The 19,720-nt window shown below is 33.9% G+C and overlaps 2 long non-coding RNA genes across 2 annotated transcripts; one reads left to right on the top strand and one right to left on the bottom strand.

Annotated features, from left to right (window-relative positions):
* Positions 1-2,203: 2,203 nt before the first annotated feature.
* On the bottom strand, positions 2,204-5,736 carry LOC132915918 (uncharacterized). The gene is made up of 3 exons (XR_009659984.1): positions 4,338-5,736; positions 3,367-3,519; positions 2,204-2,430 (listed from the first exon to the last, which is right to left on the bottom strand). It is a non-coding gene; the product is annotated as an uncharacterized LOC132915918 (long non-coding RNA).
* A 1,287-nt stretch (positions 5,737-7,023) lies between these two features.
* LOC132915917 (uncharacterized) lies at positions 7,024-15,578 on the top strand. Its single transcript, XR_009659983.1, has 4 exons — positions 7,024-7,181; positions 7,377-8,830; positions 9,647-9,799; positions 10,736-15,578. It is a non-coding gene; the product is annotated as an uncharacterized LOC132915917 (long non-coding RNA).
* Positions 15,579-19,720: the final 4,142 nt, after the last annotated feature.

Here is a 19,720-nt window from a genome sequence, read left to right on the forward strand (position 1 = left end):
AAAGAACTCAACCAAGTCATAATAGAATGAACTCACCTGAATGCAGGTCAGAATTAATTAATAATCAACAGACAATCAGGACTTGCCCGACTGCTGTCTTCAAATTGGAAGGATTGACGTTCGTACCTTCACAGACAGAAAACCATTACATTATTATTCCTAGAAAAAATGTGCAAATCGACGTACTATGTAAGACACACAAAATCCTGGAAATTAGGCAGCCTAGTTTAATTAGCAGTAAAGCCGGGTACATAATCACATACGATCACAATATTATAAAGATAGGGGGATCACATAAAAATATCTCTTACGAAACCAGAATTAAGAATAGTGTATACAGCTTCGAAGGAACAGACGTTCCAATATTAGAGAAAATATTAGAGACAGCTCCAAGAGTAACTCACAATTTTAATCAATATAAAGCCGACCTCGATATGTTGGAAATGCAAATCAGTACCCTGCGATTTGAGCGACGTATAAATTCCTTGAAGGGATATGGCATATCCGCACTACAAATATTAGGAATCGTAGCCCTAGATTCTGACTTTGCGGGCTGTGTTGTAGATAGAAAATCTAGGAGTGGTTGTCGAAGAAACAACCAATAATATCTCAGTCGACGTGTGAGACAGAGTTTGTAGCGATGCAACAGGCAGCAAGAGAAACTGTCTGGATATCCTTGCTGTTAAGGGAGTTGGGTCAACTATCACATTGTCCTCGCCCATGCAAAATCTTCTGTGGTAATATTGGAGCCATTTCATGGTCCAAGGACGAGATAGTCGCAGAAAGGCCTAAACACGTTCAAGTGCGTTATTTTTACGTTAAAAATTGCGTGTCAAAAGAAATACTAGATTATGTCTACGTGCCGAGTTCTGAGAATATTGCAGATATTCTCACCAAAGGTTTAAATAAGATTAAGACTCAGCGTTTTACCAAAGCTATGGGACTTGTAGAAACTATGATCAAAAGGGAGGATATAGTGGGTTGGTATGATCGTTAGTTCCTACAAGCTAAGTTGGTACGACTTCTAACTTTCTTATTTTAGACGTCGGCCATGTGTTAATTATCTCAGTATATCCAGTGTGTTCGCATGTTTGTACTTGGTGGTGAAATATAGAATATACAAATCTAATCTGAGTGAATCAATAAATACCGACTCTAAAACTTATCGATTAACATGCACTATAGAAGAAAGTGCTTTCAGAAATGTGTTAATGACCGGAAGACACGCTGGCAAAAACATATTATATTCAAAGGGAACAACTTAAATATAGACGAACAAATAAATATTTTCTCAAATAAGAAAAAAATTCAACGATCTTTTTGATCATGCCTCGTATGAGGGGGAGAAAAGAAAAAGAGGAAAATAAAAATGATATGCAGCTGGGTAAAGGTTCAGAAGTCTGTGGAAATTGCGAAAGGAAAATGTCTGTGATCAAATGCGATGATTAAGAAAAGAATCAGATATGAAACATGTTATATAAAATATACTTTGTACATTCTATTTTGGTTCACGTATATAATATAAAAAATGTATGTGTAATACAAAACGAGCGTAAAATATAAGTACCAATGTTTAATCAGAGTTTCTGTAATTTTTATAGTTTTGTATTTTTTTATTTTTATATCTTTATATCTTTTATATTTCTGTATTTATGTATTCTTAAACGTTTTCTATAATTCTATATTCAAATAAAGTATTCAAGTATAAAAAGAAGGATACGAATAGGAATGGCAACGCATGCAACGGTACGTGAATGTTACGCGTGCGCCAGATAACCAGGGGAGATTGCATAGGAATCGGGAGTTCGTTGGACAAAGAGAACGTTTTTTAGAACTATGTTATTTTTATGTAAACTATATACCAAAGAATTCCAAAAAAGAAATAAATAAAATCGGGTAACTGATTAGTTACCCGAAGAAAAATAGGAAAACATCTGCTAAAGGAAATGGCGCAATCAACCTGCGAACCCAAGGTTGCGACGATTGGCGTTAATAGTTGGGCGTTAACAGATTGGCGCTAACAGCATGACATAAACAATTTCAAATTGGAGTTCAACCGCTAACCGCGACGAGTCCACGGTGATTTTTACTCCTTTCTATACGCAGGCGGCACGTTACAAATAGAGATCTCACTCCGCTGGTCTGATGTTTTTAATTATATTTTTAATACAGCGCTTATCGCATTGAGAGCAGCATCATGGCCATTTGTAAGCATTCGTTGGTAAAGGCATGCAGTACATCATTTAAATCCGTCATAATAAAAAGGAGAACGCATGATTACATACATTTCGTAATAAAGATAATAAAAAGAGACTCACCATACCAACATAAGAGAAGATTTATAATGATTTACCTTACAGGAGAATAGGTTTATTTGAATAACACGAAATCCATGCACAAGGTTTTGGAGATCCAGAGACTTTGAAGACCCTAAAAAATTAAAGCAAGTTAGATGAATGCAAAAATTAAAATTTAAACGTGATCATGTTATAAGAGTATCGTATTGAATTATATATTTAATGTAAACAATTAAGTTAAAATGTTACAATATTTTGTCATTATTTGTTTGAATTTCATCAAATGCTTTTAAATAAAAAAATTTTGATAAAAACAAGTAACTTACAGAGTTAAAATAAAAAATTGTATTATCTTTATAGCGTAATTTATTGATAGGTTATAAATGAATTTATAGCCATAATATTCAGAATTTTGCAAAATATTCTCAAGATATATCTTCTTCCACTTGCTAAAACTTTCTAATGGATTGTTATCTAACATACATGATTAAAGCACACTCTTCTGTTAATCATTGATCGATCAAATTGATCCAGTTCTTAAAATCTTAACGAATTCCATAATCAATGTTTCACAATATATAGAAAAAAATAATTTTGAAGCGATCTGATCTATATAAAAAAAGAACATTCTCGAGTTTAACATTGCAATGTTGTAATATTTTTACATTTATAAAAGAAACGTTGACATATTTAAACAAAATAAACCATCAGCGCTTCATATATTTTGGATTATTAAAATATAATTTCGTTTGATACAATTCTTGGAGGGTCAAAAGTTTTTAAAATTAATGAAAGTGATGTGTATTATTGTACATTTAATAATAACAATAAGTATATATATAAGTTGTGACAAGAAGTAGAAGAACAAACAAAAGTTCGATAGTTCAATGCTTGCTTATCATATATTAATGTTAATACAAATAAAGATGGGTTTTAACATATATTAACGCATTGAAAAACTATCGTTTGTATATATATAAGTAACTATATGCTATAAAATCTATGTATCGATATTATTGGTTTTTTGCCTGCTACTTTATATCTAATACAATTTTATATCTATACTCACAATTTAATTTATGAAATGTAACAGTGACATATGACCAATATGGATATAATTAACTCTTGCTGGAATACATTTGAAACAATCTTCGCAGTTCAATCCTCGGATTCCATAATAATCTATATATACATCTATACATGGGTGCTACCTTTATTTATTCTGCAACATAAACAAAATGATATGGTAATTTTACTATAAAACTTTACAAGACCATAATGTAAGAAGATCATATAAACATATATATATATATATATACATACACGTATTTGCAAATATACACAATTTTCATATACTCCTGAAATCTAGCCCATACCGCTTTATGGCTTTGAGCATTGTTTGAACATATTTCATGCTAATATAATATCTATGTTAGGATGCTCTTTCATTTTTTTATAGACAAGAAATTTTATTGTTGTTATAAAATATGATGAAACGTGATAAAAAGGTAGTACGATAATATGGCAAATTTGTAACTTTTAGTTAAAAAGGAAGGAGAAAAGATATTTTACAATTAAAAATGAACCATTGAAACCTATTATCTTGTATCAATAAGGAGAGATTAAACAAATTTCGTATATCGCATCGCATACTCAACTATGAAAATTGAAAAGTTAATCGTTATCGATCGTCACGTAGGTCCATACCAATTTTATTGCTTAATTTTCTTCAGTTCTGTACATATTCCTAGGTAATCGTGTATTAATATTAGATAGAAAAGTACGAACCTATCTACACAGTTAATAAAAATATGATTGAATTAAGAACATAAATTCCGTATTTTATAATACATATTACACGTTTATTTCTCTTACACGTACGTCTAGATCTACGATCTCTTCTTTTTATCTTTGATATATATGGTTTGATATATTTGGTATACGGCAATAATTAGGTTAAATTATATAAAACATATCTGTTTCATATTAGAATAACTTAAGGAAAATCTTTAATTGTATAAACACATATAAAATATTTACCTTAAATAAAACAATGATCGATCAAGTGTTGCATCTTTTGTATTTATATATTTTCTTCTATCAAAATTTAACAGATTAACTCTGTAATTCTTTGTTTAGCATTCATTACTAACTGATATATATCCACATTGTAGACATTATTTAACACGACGAACATATCACCACGTGCGAATCCACAGACCGACTGTGCGGAGCCTCGTGTCGGTCAACCGTTATTATTTCGAATTGCTTACAACACTGTTCGTTGATTGGCTACAATTCAGCAGGACAACATGGTACCTGCGCACATCCTCCCGCGAATATATAAGAATATAAACATATAATATTTGTATTTTAAGATTGATTAAATAGATGTGTAAGTACGATTTTAAGTAAAGCTTACGGCTTGCCTATTATATTTCTTTAACCAGGTCGGTGGGATGTTTTCTTCTTAGCCTTCCTTTGATATGGGTTTTGTATGTAATATTGGTCCTAAGACGCTTCCTTGCAGTACCCCAGCCTTAATGTCTTTAACCGCAGAATATGTGTCCTTTATTTTTACTACAAAGGTTCTATTGCTTAGATACGATTTGAGTAAGTGGTAGATTTGTTCTGGGAAATGTTTTTGATTGTTTGTAAGAGGCTTTCATGATTCACTTTGCCAGATGCTTTCACAATGTCCATGAAGAGGACTGTACAGTATTGTTTCTTTTTTATTGCTAGTAAAATTTCATTGACAAGCTTGTGCATTTGCTCCGTGGTGGAGTGTTTGTTTCTGAATCCAAATTGGCGATCTGGCATTAATTTTTCTTCCTCTATCGTTGATTTCAGGCGATCATATAATATTTTCTCTAGTATTTTGCAAAACACATGAAGTAGTGATATTGGTCTGTAAGGTGCAGTTTGCTGTGGGTGTTTGCCTGGCTTAGGTAGCATTATGATCTGTACTGGTTTCAATAGAGTAGAAAAATATTGAATTCTTAAAATTGTATTGCATATTATTGTCATTTCAAGATTTTACCATTGATTAGGTCGATTCTTGGTGCTTTATTGTTTCTTGTTTTCTTGATTATATTTCTAACTTCTTGAGCAGTTGTACCAGGTATGGTATAGTGCTTGTCAGTTGAGGTACTAGTATTTTGCACATCTATGTCTGTATGACAATTGGTGGTACTGTTGTTAATATTATGTGTAAATGCGTTACAAAGGTGGTTGGATAATTCTTCGACTTGCTCTTCGTTGTTTCTGGCCCATGTGTTGTCTGTTTTTCTGATTGCTGAGAATAGTTTTACTGGTTTCTTCATTTTGTTCATGGCTTTCGATAGGGAATAATCGGTATTCTCATGTGCAGAGAGTGTTAATCTATGAATTTTGAGAATTCGTTGTTATTATGATCTTTTATTTTACTTTTTATTTCCTTTCCATGTTTTCTGTTTTCACGTTTGTGCCATTTTGCTTTAGCTTTTCTTTTTTCTCTGTTTTTGTCAAAGATGTCTGGTGGAATTACTTTTGTTTGCCTGTTGTTTGTTTCATAATTAGTAGTTGCCCATACTGCTATTATGTATGTTATGTATTATATATGTTATTGAATAAAACAACATAAGTAATCAAATTAATAATTAAACTAAATTAATATTTTAATATAATCATATATTATAAAATAATACAGAGTTGTGTGTGTGAAAACACATAAGATTTATAATTGTTAAACAACGGTATATGATTAGCATGAAGCTAAGAAAATTTCTAACTCGCTCTAGAATATTATGATGGGTCGTAGAAATCACAAATCTGGTAAAAAGATTTTCGGGAAATCTGAAATTATAATAGATAGAAACATTATATAAATTCTTTTCTCTTTGGAATAGATGCTCATTCTTGACCACTGGTCAATTTCATGTTTAACTATAATAATACAATTGTTTTTGTCATAAACTGACATTTAATATATATTAGCACATTTTTAAGTAAAAAAACTAGTACTGCAGAAGTAAATTTAATTTTATTTCGTAAAAAATATCGAAATTATAGAAAGGATTATTGTAATATGAATTGAGGTGGATATTAAACGTGTTGGCATGTTTAATAAAGGGACGAGTGATAAAATCGTAATAGTTACTTATATTAATATCAATGTAAGTATAAGCGGAAAATTCGAATTCGATTTTGCTTGACGGTTGGACGTAGCGGCGAAATTGTTTTGCCCGCAGTATATTCACTATTACATTACGTGTATTCTGACGATGTTGATACTCCGAGGCAAAACAACATGATTTGAATTGTCCTCTAACTCATGTGCCGCTATATTCATATAATTTTCCATTACATATCAATAAAACATAATACAATGTTAAAAATACGTAATTATATATTTACAGAATAGCTCTTGAAAGTCTTACAAACTGTATCAGCACATCTGTAATTGATAATTTCTTGGAAGAATGAACCCCTGGAAGAGAACTATTGGACTACTAGAAGAGACAAATTAAGTAAGATATTATGTTATTGCACATGAAATGGCCGATATTATGCAAAGAATAATATTGTTTCATGATGGCCAACATGTATTGCGTCTATTACATCATATTTCAATTAATTCTGCTTTGGATATGTTGAGGAAATATTAGGTTGGTATGATCACTAGTTCTTACATGCTAAGTTGGTACGACTTCTAACGACGCTCCATTGTCTTAGGCGTCGGCCACGTATTAATTATTTAAGTGTATCCGGTGTATTCATATGGCTGTACATGGTGGTGAAATACAGAACGTAAAAACTGTATCTGAGTGAATCAATAGATATGAAACTCCAAAACCTATTTAATAACAGGATGAACGTATCCTCCTCTGAAGGGATCCTTTTCAGGTATGGCTTTTGAGTATGTTTCAAGGAGACATCTCGTAATTATTATGTAATTATTCTTTTTTTTTTTTTTGTTTTTATACGCTTTAATGCTTATTTTGGACAACTTCTATGATTCACGTTATTCTACCCACCCGAAACAAAAACTCCGAAAAAATCTTAATATGTACGATAATAAAACATCTTTGACAAAAACAGAGAAAAAAGAAAAGCTAAAGCAAAATGGCACAAACGTGAAAACAGAAAACATGGAAAGGAAATAAAAAGTAAAATAAAAGATCATAATAACAACGAATTCTCAAAATTCATAGATTAACACTCTCTGCACATGAGAATACCGATTATTCCCTATCGAAAGCCATGAACAAAATGAAGAAACCAGTAAAACTATTCTCAGCAATCAGAAAAACAGACAACACATGGGCCAGAAACAACGAAGAGCAAGTCGAAGAATTATCCAACCACCTTTGTAACGCATTTACACATAATATTAACAACAGTACCACCAATTGTCATACAGACATAGATGTGCAAAATACTAGTACCTCAACTGACAAGCACTATACCATACCTGGTACAACTGCTCAAGAAGTTAGAAATATAATCAAGAAAACAAGAAACAATAAAGCACCAAGAATCGACCTAATCAATGGTAAAATCTTGAAATGACAATAATATGCAATACAATTTTAAGAATTCAATATTTTTCTACTCTATTGAAACCAGTACAGATCATAATGCTACCTAAGCCAGGCAAACACCCACAGCAAACTGCACCTTACAGACCAATATCACTACTTCATGTGTTTTGCAAAATACTAGAGAAAATATTATATGATCGCCTGAAATCAACGATAGAGGAAGAAAAATTAATGCCAGATCGCCAATTTGGATTCAGAAACAAACACTCCACCACGGAGCAAATGCACAAGCTTGTCAATGAAATTTTACTAGCAATAAAAAAGAAACAATACTGTACAGTCCTCTTCATGGACATTGTGAAAGCATCTGGCAAAGTGAATCATGAAAGCCTCTTACAAACAATCAAAAACATTTCCCAGAACAAATCTACCACTTACTCAAATCGTATCTAAGCAATAGAACCTTTGTAGTAAAAATAAAGGACACATATTCTGCGGTTAAAGACATTAAGGCTGGGGTACTGCAAGGAAGCGTCTTAGGACCAATATTACATACAAAACCCATATCAAAGGAAGGCTAAGAAGAAAACATCCCACCGACCTGGTTAAAGAAATATAATAGGCAAGCCGTAAGCTTTACTTAAAATCGTACTTACACATCTATTTAATCAATCTTAAAATACAAATATTATATGTTTATATTCTTATATATTCGCGGGAGGATGTGCGCAGGTACCATGTTGTCCTGCTGAATTGTAGCCAATCAACGAACAGTGTTGTAAGCAATTCGAAATAATAACGGTTGACCGACACGAGGCTCCGCACAGTCGGTCTGTGGATTCGCACGTGGTGATATGTTCGTCGTGTTAAATAATGTCTACAATGTGGATATATATCAGTTAGTAATGAATGCTAAACAAAGAATTACAGAGTTAATCTGTTAAATTTTGATAGAAGAAAATATATAAATACAAAAGATGCAACACTTGATCGATCATTGTTTTATTTAAGGTAAATATTTTATATGTGTTTATACAATTAAAGATTTTCCTTAAGTTATTCTAATATGAAACAGATATGTTTTATATAATTTAACCTAATTATTGCCGTATACCAAATATATCAAACCATATATATCAAAGATAAAAAGAAGAGATCGTAGATCTAGACGTACGTGTAAGAGAAATAAACGTGTAATATGTATTATAAAATACGGAATTTATGTTCTTAATTCAATCATATTTTTATTAACTGTGTAGATAGGTTCGTACTTTTCTATCTAATATTAATACACGATTACCTAGGAATATGTACAGAACTGAAGAAAATTAAGCAATAAAATTGGTATGGACCTACGTGACGATCGATAACGATTAACTTTTCAATTTTCATAGTTGAGTATGCGATGCGATATACGAAATTTGTTTAATCTCTCCTTATTGATACAAGATAATAGGTTTCAATGGTTCATTTTTAATTGTAAAATATCTTTTCTCCTTCCTTTTTAACTAAAAGTTACAAATTTGCCATATTATCGTACTACCTTTTTATCACGTTTCATCATATTTTATAACAACAATAAAATTTCTTGTCTATAAAAAAATGAAAGAGCATCCTAACATAGATATTATATTAGCATGAAATATGTTCAAACAATGCTCAAAGCCATAAAGCGGTATGGGCTAGATTTCAGGAGTATATGAAAATTGTGTATATTTGCAAATACGTATATGTATATATATATATATATGTTTATATGATCTTCTTACATTATGGTCTTGTAAAGTTTTATAGTAAAATTACCATATCATTTTGTTTATGTTGCAGAATAAATAAAGGTAGCACCCATGTATAGATGTATATATAGATTATTATGGAATCCGAGGATTGAACTGCGAAGATTGTTTCAAATGTATTCCAGCAAGAGTTAATTATATCCATATTGGTCATATGTCACTGTTACATTTCATAAATTAAATTGTGAGTATAGATATAAAATTGTATTAGATATAAAGTAGCAGGCAAAAAACCAATAATATCGATACATAGATTTTATAGCATATAGTTACTTATATATATACAAACGATAGTTTTTCAATGCGTTAATATATGTTAAAACCCATCTTTATTTGTATTAACATTAATATATGATAAGCAAGCATTGAACTATCGAACTTTTGTTTGTTCTTCTACTTCTTGTCACAACTTATATATATACTTATTGTTATTATTAAATGTACAATAATACACATCACTTTCATTAATTTTAAAAACTTTTGACCCTCCAAGAATTGTATCAAACGAAATTATATTTTAATAATCCAAAATATATGAAGCGCTGATGGTTTATTTTGTTTAAATATGTCAACGTTTCTTTTATAAATGTAAAAATATTACAACATTGCAATGTTAAACTCGAGAATGTTCTTTTTTTATATAGATCAGATCGCTTCAAAATTATTTTTTTCTATATATTGTGAAACATTGATTATGGAATTCGTTAAGATTTTAAGAACTGGATCAATTTGATCGATCAATGATTAACAGAAGAGTGTGCTTTAATCATGTATGTTAGATAACAATCCATTAGAAAGTTTTAGCAAGTGGAAGAAGATATATCTTGAGAATATTTTGCAAAATTCTGAATATTATGGCTATAAATTCATTTATAACCTATCAATAAATTACGCTATAAAGATAATACAATTTTTTATTTTAACTCTGTAAGTTACTTGTTTTTATCAAAATTTTTTTATTTAAAAGCATTTGATGAAATTCAAACAAATAATGACAAAATATTGTAACATTTTAACTTAATTGTTTACATTAAATATATAATTCAATACGATACTCTTATAACATGATCACGTTTAAATTTTAATTTTTGCATTCATCTAACTTGCTTTAATTTTTTAGGGTCTTCAAAGTCTCTGGATCTCCAAAACCTTGTGCATGGATTTCGTGTTATTCAAATAAACCTATTCTCCTGTAAGGTAAATCATTATAAATCTTCTCTTATGTTGGTATGGTGAGTCTCTTTTTATTATCTTTATTACGAAATGTATGTAATCATGCGTTCTCCTTTTTATTATGACGGATTTAAATGATGTACTGCATGCCTTTACCAACGAATGCTTACAAATGGCCATGATGCTGCTCTCAATGCGATAAGCGCTGTATTAAAAATATAATTAAAAACATCAGACCAGCGGAGTGAGATCTCTATTTGTAACGTGCCGCCTGCGTATAGAAAGGAGTAAAAATCACCGTGGACTCGTCGCGGTTAGCGGTTGAACTCCAATTTGAAATTGTTTATGTCATGCTGTTAGCGCCAATCTGTTAACGCCCAACTATTAACGCCAATCGTCGCAACCTTGGGTTCGCAGGTTGATTGCGCCATTTCCTTTAGCAGATGTTTTCCTATTTTTCTTCGGGTAACTAATCAGTTACCCGATTTTATTTATTTCTTTTTTGGAATTCTTTGGTATATAGTTTACATAAAAATAACATAGTTCTAAAAAACGTTCTCTTTGTCCAACGAACTCCCGATTCCTATGCAATCTCCCCTGGTTATCTGGCGCACGCGTAACATTCACGTACCGTTGCATGCGTTGCCATTCCTATTCGTATCCTTCTTTTTATACTTGAATACTTTATTTGAATATAGAATTATAGAAAACGTTTAAGAATACATAAATACAGAAATATAAAAGATATAAAGATATAAAAATAAAAAAATACAAAACTATAAAAATTACAGAAACTCTGATTAAACATTGGTACTTATATTTTACGCTCGTTTTGTATTACACATACATTTTTTATATTATATACGTGAACCAAAATAGAATGTACAAAGTATATTTTATATAACATGTTTCATATCTGATTCTTTTCTTAATCATCGCATTTGATCACAGACATTTTCCTTTCGCAATTTCCACAGACTTCTGAACCTTTACCCAGCTGCATATCATTTTTATTTTCCTCTTTTTCTTTTCTCCCCCTCATACGAGGCATGATCAAAAAGATCGTTGAATTTTTTTCTTATTTGAGAAAATATTTATTTGTTCGTCTATATTTAAGTTGTTCCCTTTGAATATAATATGTTTTTGCCAGCGTGTCTTCCGGTCATTAACACATTTCTGAAAGCACTTTCTTCTATAGTGCATGTTAATCGATAAGTTTTAGAGTCGGTATTTATTGATTCACTCAGATTAGATTTGTATATTCTATATTTCACCACCAAGTACAAACATGCGAACACACTGGATATACTGAGATAATTAACACATGGCCGACGTCTAAAATAAGAAAGTTAGAAGTCGTACCAACTTAGCTTGTAGGAACTAACGATCATACCAACCCACTATATCCTCCCTTTTGATCATAGTTTCTACAAGTCCCATAGCTTTGGTAAAACGCTGAGTCTTAATCTTATTTAAACCTTTGGTGAGAATATCTGCAATATTCTCAGAACTCGGCACGTAGACATAATCTAGTATTTCTTTTGACACGCAATTTTTAACGTAAAAATAACGCACTTGAACGTGTTTAGGCCTTTCTGCGACTATCTCGTCCTTGGACCATGAAATGGCTCCAATATTACCACAGAAGATTTTGCATGGGCGAGGACAATGTGATAGTTGACCCAACTCCCTTAACAGCAAGGATATCCAGACAGTTTCTCTTGCTGCCTGTTGCATCGCTACAAACTCTGTCTCACACGTCGACTGAGATATTATTGGTTGTTTCTTCGACAACCACTCCTAGATTTTCTATCTACAACACAGCCCGCAAAGTCAGAATCTAGGGCTACGATTCCTAATATTTGTAGTGCGGATATGCCATATCCCTTCAAGGAATTTATACGTCGCTCAAATCGCAGGGTACTGATTTGCATTTCCAACATATCGAGGTCGGCTTTATATTGATTAAAATTGTGAGTTACTCTTGGAGCTGTCTCTAATATTTTCTCTAATATTGGAACGTCTGTTCCTTCGAAGCTGTATACACTATTCTTAATTCTGGTTTCGTAAGAGATATTTTTATGTGATCCCCCTATCTTTATAATATTGTGATCGTATGTGATTATGTACCCGGCTTTACTGCTAATTAAACTAGGCTGCCTAATTTCCAGGATTTTGTGTGTCTTACATAGTACGTCGATTTGCACATTTTTTCTAGGAATAATAATGTAATGGTTTTCTGTCTGTGAAGGTACGAACGTCAATCCTTCCAATTTGAAGACAGCAGTCGGGCAAGTCCTGATTGTCTGTTGATTATTAATTAATTCTGACCTGCATTCAGGTGAGTTCATTCTATTATGACTTGGTTGAGTTCTTTTACAAATGTGGATGATTGCTGTTCGTTTACAATATTTATCCAAGTAGGGACTATCGACAAAGGTGTATTGTTCTGAGTTGGTTAATATCAAGTCAGTTTCTATTACAGACGCAATGAATACAGAGTTTTGTTTGGAAGGTATCGGATAAATCTTAGTCATTTTCCATTCGTTGTTTTCTAAAACCGGCATAGTTATCGTATATATAAGTTTGTTATCTCTTATCCATAATTTTAATTTACTTAGATCTAGGATTAGTTGAAAGTTTTGAACTGAAGGTTCGATACGGTTAGTCATAAAGCTTTGTCTCGTTAGTTGGTCAAGTGTTTTTAAGAATTGTTCAGGTTCTATAACTTGTGGATTTATGATTCCTTGTTTTCCTAACGTGATAGTTTTAAAAATTTCGTTGATGTTAACATGGAGTTCCGATATGGTAAATTCAGTTTGAATTACTAGGGAGACTAATATTTCGTTTCTGTCATTGTGGTTTTCAATTTTGTGTGTATGGTTGGCAAGGTTTTCAAGTTGATCGAGATCTGTTTTGGTGTCGTCTAGCACGCGTTTGATAAGTGCGGTTTGGTCACTAAGGATTGTTTTCATTTTGTTGTTGGAGTCAAATAATGTGTCGATGTTTTCGTTAACGAGTTTTAGGTCATTTTCGTCGAGAGTTCCGAATAAAGTTTTGGATGCTGAACCTATGACATTGAGTAATCCGCGTTTGTTTCTATAATGCAATAATAATTTAAGTTGCCGAGTCAGGTTTTGAAGATTTCTATACTTAGATTTTAGGCTGCTTATTTCTGGTGTGTGAGCGCAAGGTGGTTTACATTGACGGTCTATTAAATCTATTACGCGTTGTAATCTATTAACTTGATCAATTGGGTCGTTAAGCCCTACTATAAGGGTGATATCTATTTGTTCGTTGTACAGATAGCAATCGTCGATGTGTTCCAAGAAAATGTTGGCGTAATTTAGTGGTTTTACTACTAGATCGCTTTTAATGTATTCAAGTGTTATAATGATCCATGTTATGGTCTTCTTCCTGAAAAATATGGTTTTAGCCTGTTACCGTGGATTCTGTGTGTGGCCGTTGGAATATTCGATAAGATAGGTGGGTGGATTGGAGGAGAGGATTTCTGCAGGTCCTAGCCATTCGTGATCTAGTTTGTTGGTTTTGTGATCGTTATGTACCCACACTTTGTCTTTTACTCGGAATATAGTTTGTGTTTTAATAATTTTTCGAATCCGATCCCTTTGATACCGCCTCTTGTTTGATTCAGTGATTTCTCTTGCTTTCGTTATATAAGCGTTATGTCGGTTTCTCCAGAGTTTAAATAATTGATCTTTAGTTAGGGTGGGGGTGTTTGATATTGAGGAAGGCATGTTAGCTTGTCGTCCAAATGTTAGTTCGAATGGGGTATGTCCGGTCGTTTCGTGTACTCAAGTATTGTATCCCATGCATGTTAGTTTTAAATTTTCGTTCCAGTCGTTTTGTCGGTCGGTTGTACAAGTTCGAACGAGATCTTTTACCACAGCATGTGTTCGTTCAAGAGATCCGTTAGATTGCGGGTGGAAGAAAGTGGTTTTCACGTGTCGAATCTTGAAAGCCTCTTCAAATGTATCCATCAGTTTACATTTTCGTCCCATGTCCGTGAGGATACTTTTCGATGCAGAGAATATATATACATAGTGATCCAGGAGTTCGTTAATGATCGAGTTGGCTGTTTGGTCTTTTAAAAGTATAAGAACGAGATATTTGGTTAATTGATCTTGGATAGATAGGATAAATTGGTTGCCTCGTCTGGTTTTGGTTAGGGGTCCGAATATGTCCATTGCGATTTTATCATTGGGGTTAACGGGTGTGTCAGTCATTACGGGTTACTCTTTGGCCCTTTTTTTTTTTCTTTTTTTTTTTTTTTTTCTTTTTTTTTTTTGCGTGAGGAGGGAAAAATGCTGTTACGCATGCCCAGTGACCCGCATCACTGGGTTATGTGGGACTCGGGCGGATGTTGTTGCCATACCCACTAAAGACCCCTCCTCCTTCTTCCTCTGCTTTGAGGACAGACAACCCCGGTAATACCTGTCGGCAGTCATCAGGGTTGTCCTTTCATGCCCTGTTGTATCTTCTTCTTCGGGCAGTTACTGCTCGCGTCATCTTCTCAGCCAGTTCAAATACGCGGCTTGGGCGTTGGCCTGCTCTTTGGCCCTAATACGGTTTAATTTTTCTCGTTGGCAGGTTTTGCAGTTTTGTATAAATTCTGTGACGTCTTGCTCTAGGTTTGTCCAGTGATGGTGTTCTTGTATTCGTTTCACGGTGCGGTGTATACCTAAGTGTCCTACTATTTCGTTATGATTTTCGCGCAGTATAGTTTGTTTTTGTTCGTTATCGTAGTCTACCGGCGGATCTTGTCCAAATACCAATTTAATTTGAGGGAATCTAGTCGTTAGAAACCTTAACATGAGTTGAATGTTCACTTTTTCTAGTGTGCTAAAGCTATTGTCATTTATCCCTATATGCAAGTGTCCAGTCTGGTTAATAAAGTGTTTAGTTAATTGATGCAACCAGTGCTGTTCGTTGAAGTCTCCTAATTCGGTCTTTGTAATTTGTTTAAAGTGTGGTCTGTTAGTCTTTTGAGTTATTGGAGCTGGGGTGATGTTTGTTTTCCAGTCGACATATTCGTCGTAATAGTTCGGGTTTTCTAAATCGGATTGAACTTTGTCATTGGTGATAAGATACAGTCGGGACAGAGCATCTGCAGCTGTGTTTTCCCTTCCCTTTTTGTATTCTATTTCATAATCATACTCCTCGAGTCTCAAGCGCCATCGCATGAGTCTCGATGAGGGATCCTTAACATTTTTTAGCCATTTCAAAGCTTGATGATCACTTTGAATCTTAAATTTTCTACCAAGTAAATATTGTCTCAGTCTTTTGATCGACCATACTATCGCCAATAACTCTTTTTCGGTTGTGGAATAGTTTTTCTCAGGAGGGTTCAAGGTTCGGGATATGTAATAGCATGGATGTCCGTCTTGGGAGAGTATTGCTCCTAATCCTTCGTTACTTGCGTCTGTTATTAATGTGAATGTTTTTTCAAAGTCCGGGTATTGCAGTACAGGAGCTTCACAGAGTTTTTGTTTCAGCGTGTCAAATGCAAGCTGTTGTTTATCAGTCCAGTGGAATGGAGTGTCTTTCTTTGTGAGGTCTGTCAGTGGTTTCGCGATTTTGGAAAAATTGCGTATAAATTTTCTATAGTACCCGACGAGTCCTAAGAATGATTTTATGTGAGTCGCGGTTTTTGGTATTTTAAAATCCTTCACGGCCTGGATCTTTTCGGGCTTAGGCTTTACTCCTTCTTTTGTTACTACGTGTCCTAAATATTCTAATTCGGGCTTTAAAAATTCGCATTTATCCGGCTGCATCTTTAAACCTAAATTTTGTAATCTGTCTAATACAATAGCTAAATTTCGGTTCTGTTTTTGTATGGTGCTTCCGAATATTATGATATCGTCTAAGTATACGAAACAGTTACTTCCTACTAATCCCCGTAGCGCGGTGTCCATCATGCGTTGGAACGTTGCCGGAGCACTTTTAAGTCCGAAGGGCATGCGATTATAGTGAAAGTGACCTTGTGGAGTTGAAAATGCAGTATATCTTTTTGATTTTTGTTTCATAGGTATCTGGTGAAATCCTGATGAGAGGTCTAGGGCTGAGAAAAATTTAGCTTTGCCTAAATGATCGAGTATCTCGTCCGAATTCGGTAAAGGATACGCGTCTTGGTCTGTTTGTTCGTTTAATTTCCTAAAATCTATGACAATCCTCCACTTTTATTTACCTGATGCGTCTAATTTCTTTGGAACTACCAAGATTGGTGCGTTATATGGACTGTCCGACTGTTCTATGATGCGTTTGTATAGCATGTCGTTGATTTGAGTCTCAATTTCTTTTTTATGACATTCGGGCGGTCTATAAGATTTGGTGTTTATAGGTTTGTCTGTCTTGAGTGGTTAAGTTAATGCATGGTAGTGAGTCTGTTTCCATGTTGAAAACGTCTAAATAGTTGATTAGGATTTTCTCAAGAGGTTCTCGAAATTCTGGATCAATATGTTTAGTGCGTATTACTCGTGCGAATTTATTAATTTGTGTTAGTCTATCGGGTTTTCCTATTTCGTTTGTAATATGACAAATTCGCTTACCAGTGTTGATAAAGCATACTTTATGGTCGTGGGCTTTCCTTCGATGTATTGGGTTGAAGTTAATGTTTCGACTGGTCCTATCTCGTTATCGGTGTTCTGGAACGGTAATATGATCTCGTCTAAGATCAGTTTATCGTTAGCGACGTTATATCGGTACTTCGTAAGGAATGGGAGTCCGATTATTCCGTTTTCGATTAGGGGAAAGTCGTCAGGAACTATATAGAATTGATGATTCTTCTTGAACATGTTTAGGTTACAAATTTTTTTTGTGGTGTGTTTGTCGCTTCCCATTACGAAAGTCTTTGAGCTGGAGGTTTGGACGTTCAGTGAAGTGGTTTCTTTTATTAGATTTATTCCTGCTCCGGTGTCGACGAGAAATCTGGCTCTTTCTCCGTCTCTTCGTTGCAGTACGATTGATAACAATCTTCCGGTGGTGGTACAGTTGATTCTTGGAATGTTTCTTCTGGGTTCTCCTGGGTTGTCTGGTTTACTCGAGGTGGAATCTTTCCTCGGTTGGCGAATGGAAAATTTCGAGAGTAGCAAGTTTCGGCTGTGTGTCCGATTCGTAAACAATTGGGACACTTCGGTTTCATGCGGTCGTCTAATGGTCGGTTAAGTGACCGAGTAAGAGCTTGTGGTCGTGGGTCGGTAGTATTTTGCTTGCGTACTAACATGGTATTGTGAGATTGGTTTTTTGGCGGTTGGCGACACGATTCGCTTCCCGTAGCCATTGTTCTCCATCGGCTGCTAGTTGTTGGGCAAGGTTCAGGTTCTTCGGGTCGCTAACTACTACCATCTGTCCTATTTCATATCGTAGGTTGAGTAAATATGTCTTAAGTGTCTCGCGTTCTTCGATATCTATAGCTATGCGTAGTTCGGTTGGTGTGCGATTTTCGTTTTGAACCGCGTAATTCAGTTCATTGAGCTGTTGTCGGAACCTAGAATTGAAAGATTGCACACTTTCTGTTGCTCCTTGTTTTAAATTCCTCAATTTGTCCCTACGAAAATTGACGAGTCCCGTAAACCTAGTGTTAAGAACAGGCGTGTTATTTATATATTATTACATAATATTACCTTTTTTTTTTTTATCCTTTCCGACGAATTATCTTTTGTGGCTTATGTGGTTACTCTAACTTTGTTCTTGTTATACATCGATTCTAAACCGAAGCTATATTTTTGAAATATTATTCGCAATTTTTTATAAAGATAAAACACGTTATGTTTACTAAATGAAGTCTCCGTACTTTTACTGAATGCTTCAGGAGTATGAAGGGAAAGCTGAGAGTTCTGAGACATAAAGCTTCGAAACCATTCATACGATGCCGTTTCATTCTTTATCCAATTTTGAGAAATATATTTGTGATTTTCTTTAGTAAATAAAACTGCAAAATTTCTTGTTCGAATCGGTGAAAGATCATAATGAAGGTTTGTCGAAGCCAATCGATATTCTATAAATAACTTTTCTTCTTCGTTTATAAATATTTGTGATGTCACGAAACGATGTTATATTGGATAAAAAAGGATAAGAACTAAGTTTGAGTATCAAAACCTACATGTTTCATTTTAAACCTTCTTTCGTAAAATCATTAAAACTTTTTTGTACTTTTATTTATTTATTTAACTAACAATAAAATTTTTGGATACTGTTTCGTTCACTCGCGGAGAGACGCGTTCGCGAGAAAGCACGTCAACGGGAGTTGTAAGTTCTCGTTACGATTAGATAATCGACGCCGTGAAATGTGCGGTCCCCTATTTCGGTTAGGATAACAGAGGTAATTAAATTGATTATGACACGGATATAACAAGTTATTAGTTCAAGTTTATTATAACCACTGATATACAAACGAAATATGAATTGATAGAAAATAATTGTAATTTCTAAGTTCGAGTAGAATAACGCAAGTTCAAATGGTGAAAGGTCGGAAACGGAAGAGCGACTTTAATTTCAATCGTCAGACCTCTCGAGATATGTCGTTTGAATCTTCAAAAGAGACTGATTGCCCTTAGATCAATTCTTTGTCTTCTCGGGCAGACGACCCCCACTATGGACCGAAATCGACGTTTCTGGAACTCGCTACTTGGCGACAACTATGCGCTGGTCGATACATTGTATATTTTTCGACGGTTAGAAATACATACGATCTATACTAAGCCTCGTGGCGTAACAGCATCATACGTGACAAAACGAACTTTCCCGAATCTTTTCGCAGTAAACAATAAACTGTTAGAAAACGAATTACTAGAGAGATGTTTGTCGATCTGAAGGACCTTAGCTGGAATTTGCTAAGATTTACGATGGGTCCTTGAGGCTATTGAGGGTACGCCGTGATGTTGTGCGGACATTTGGTTGCCAGCCTGCCCGC

Source organism: Bombus pascuorum, unplaced genomic scaffold, assembly GCF_905332965.1.
Source record: "Bombus pascuorum unplaced genomic scaffold, iyBomPasc1.1, whole genome shotgun sequence".
NCBI lineage: Eukaryota > Metazoa > Arthropoda > Insecta > Hymenoptera > Apidae > Bombus > Bombus pascuorum.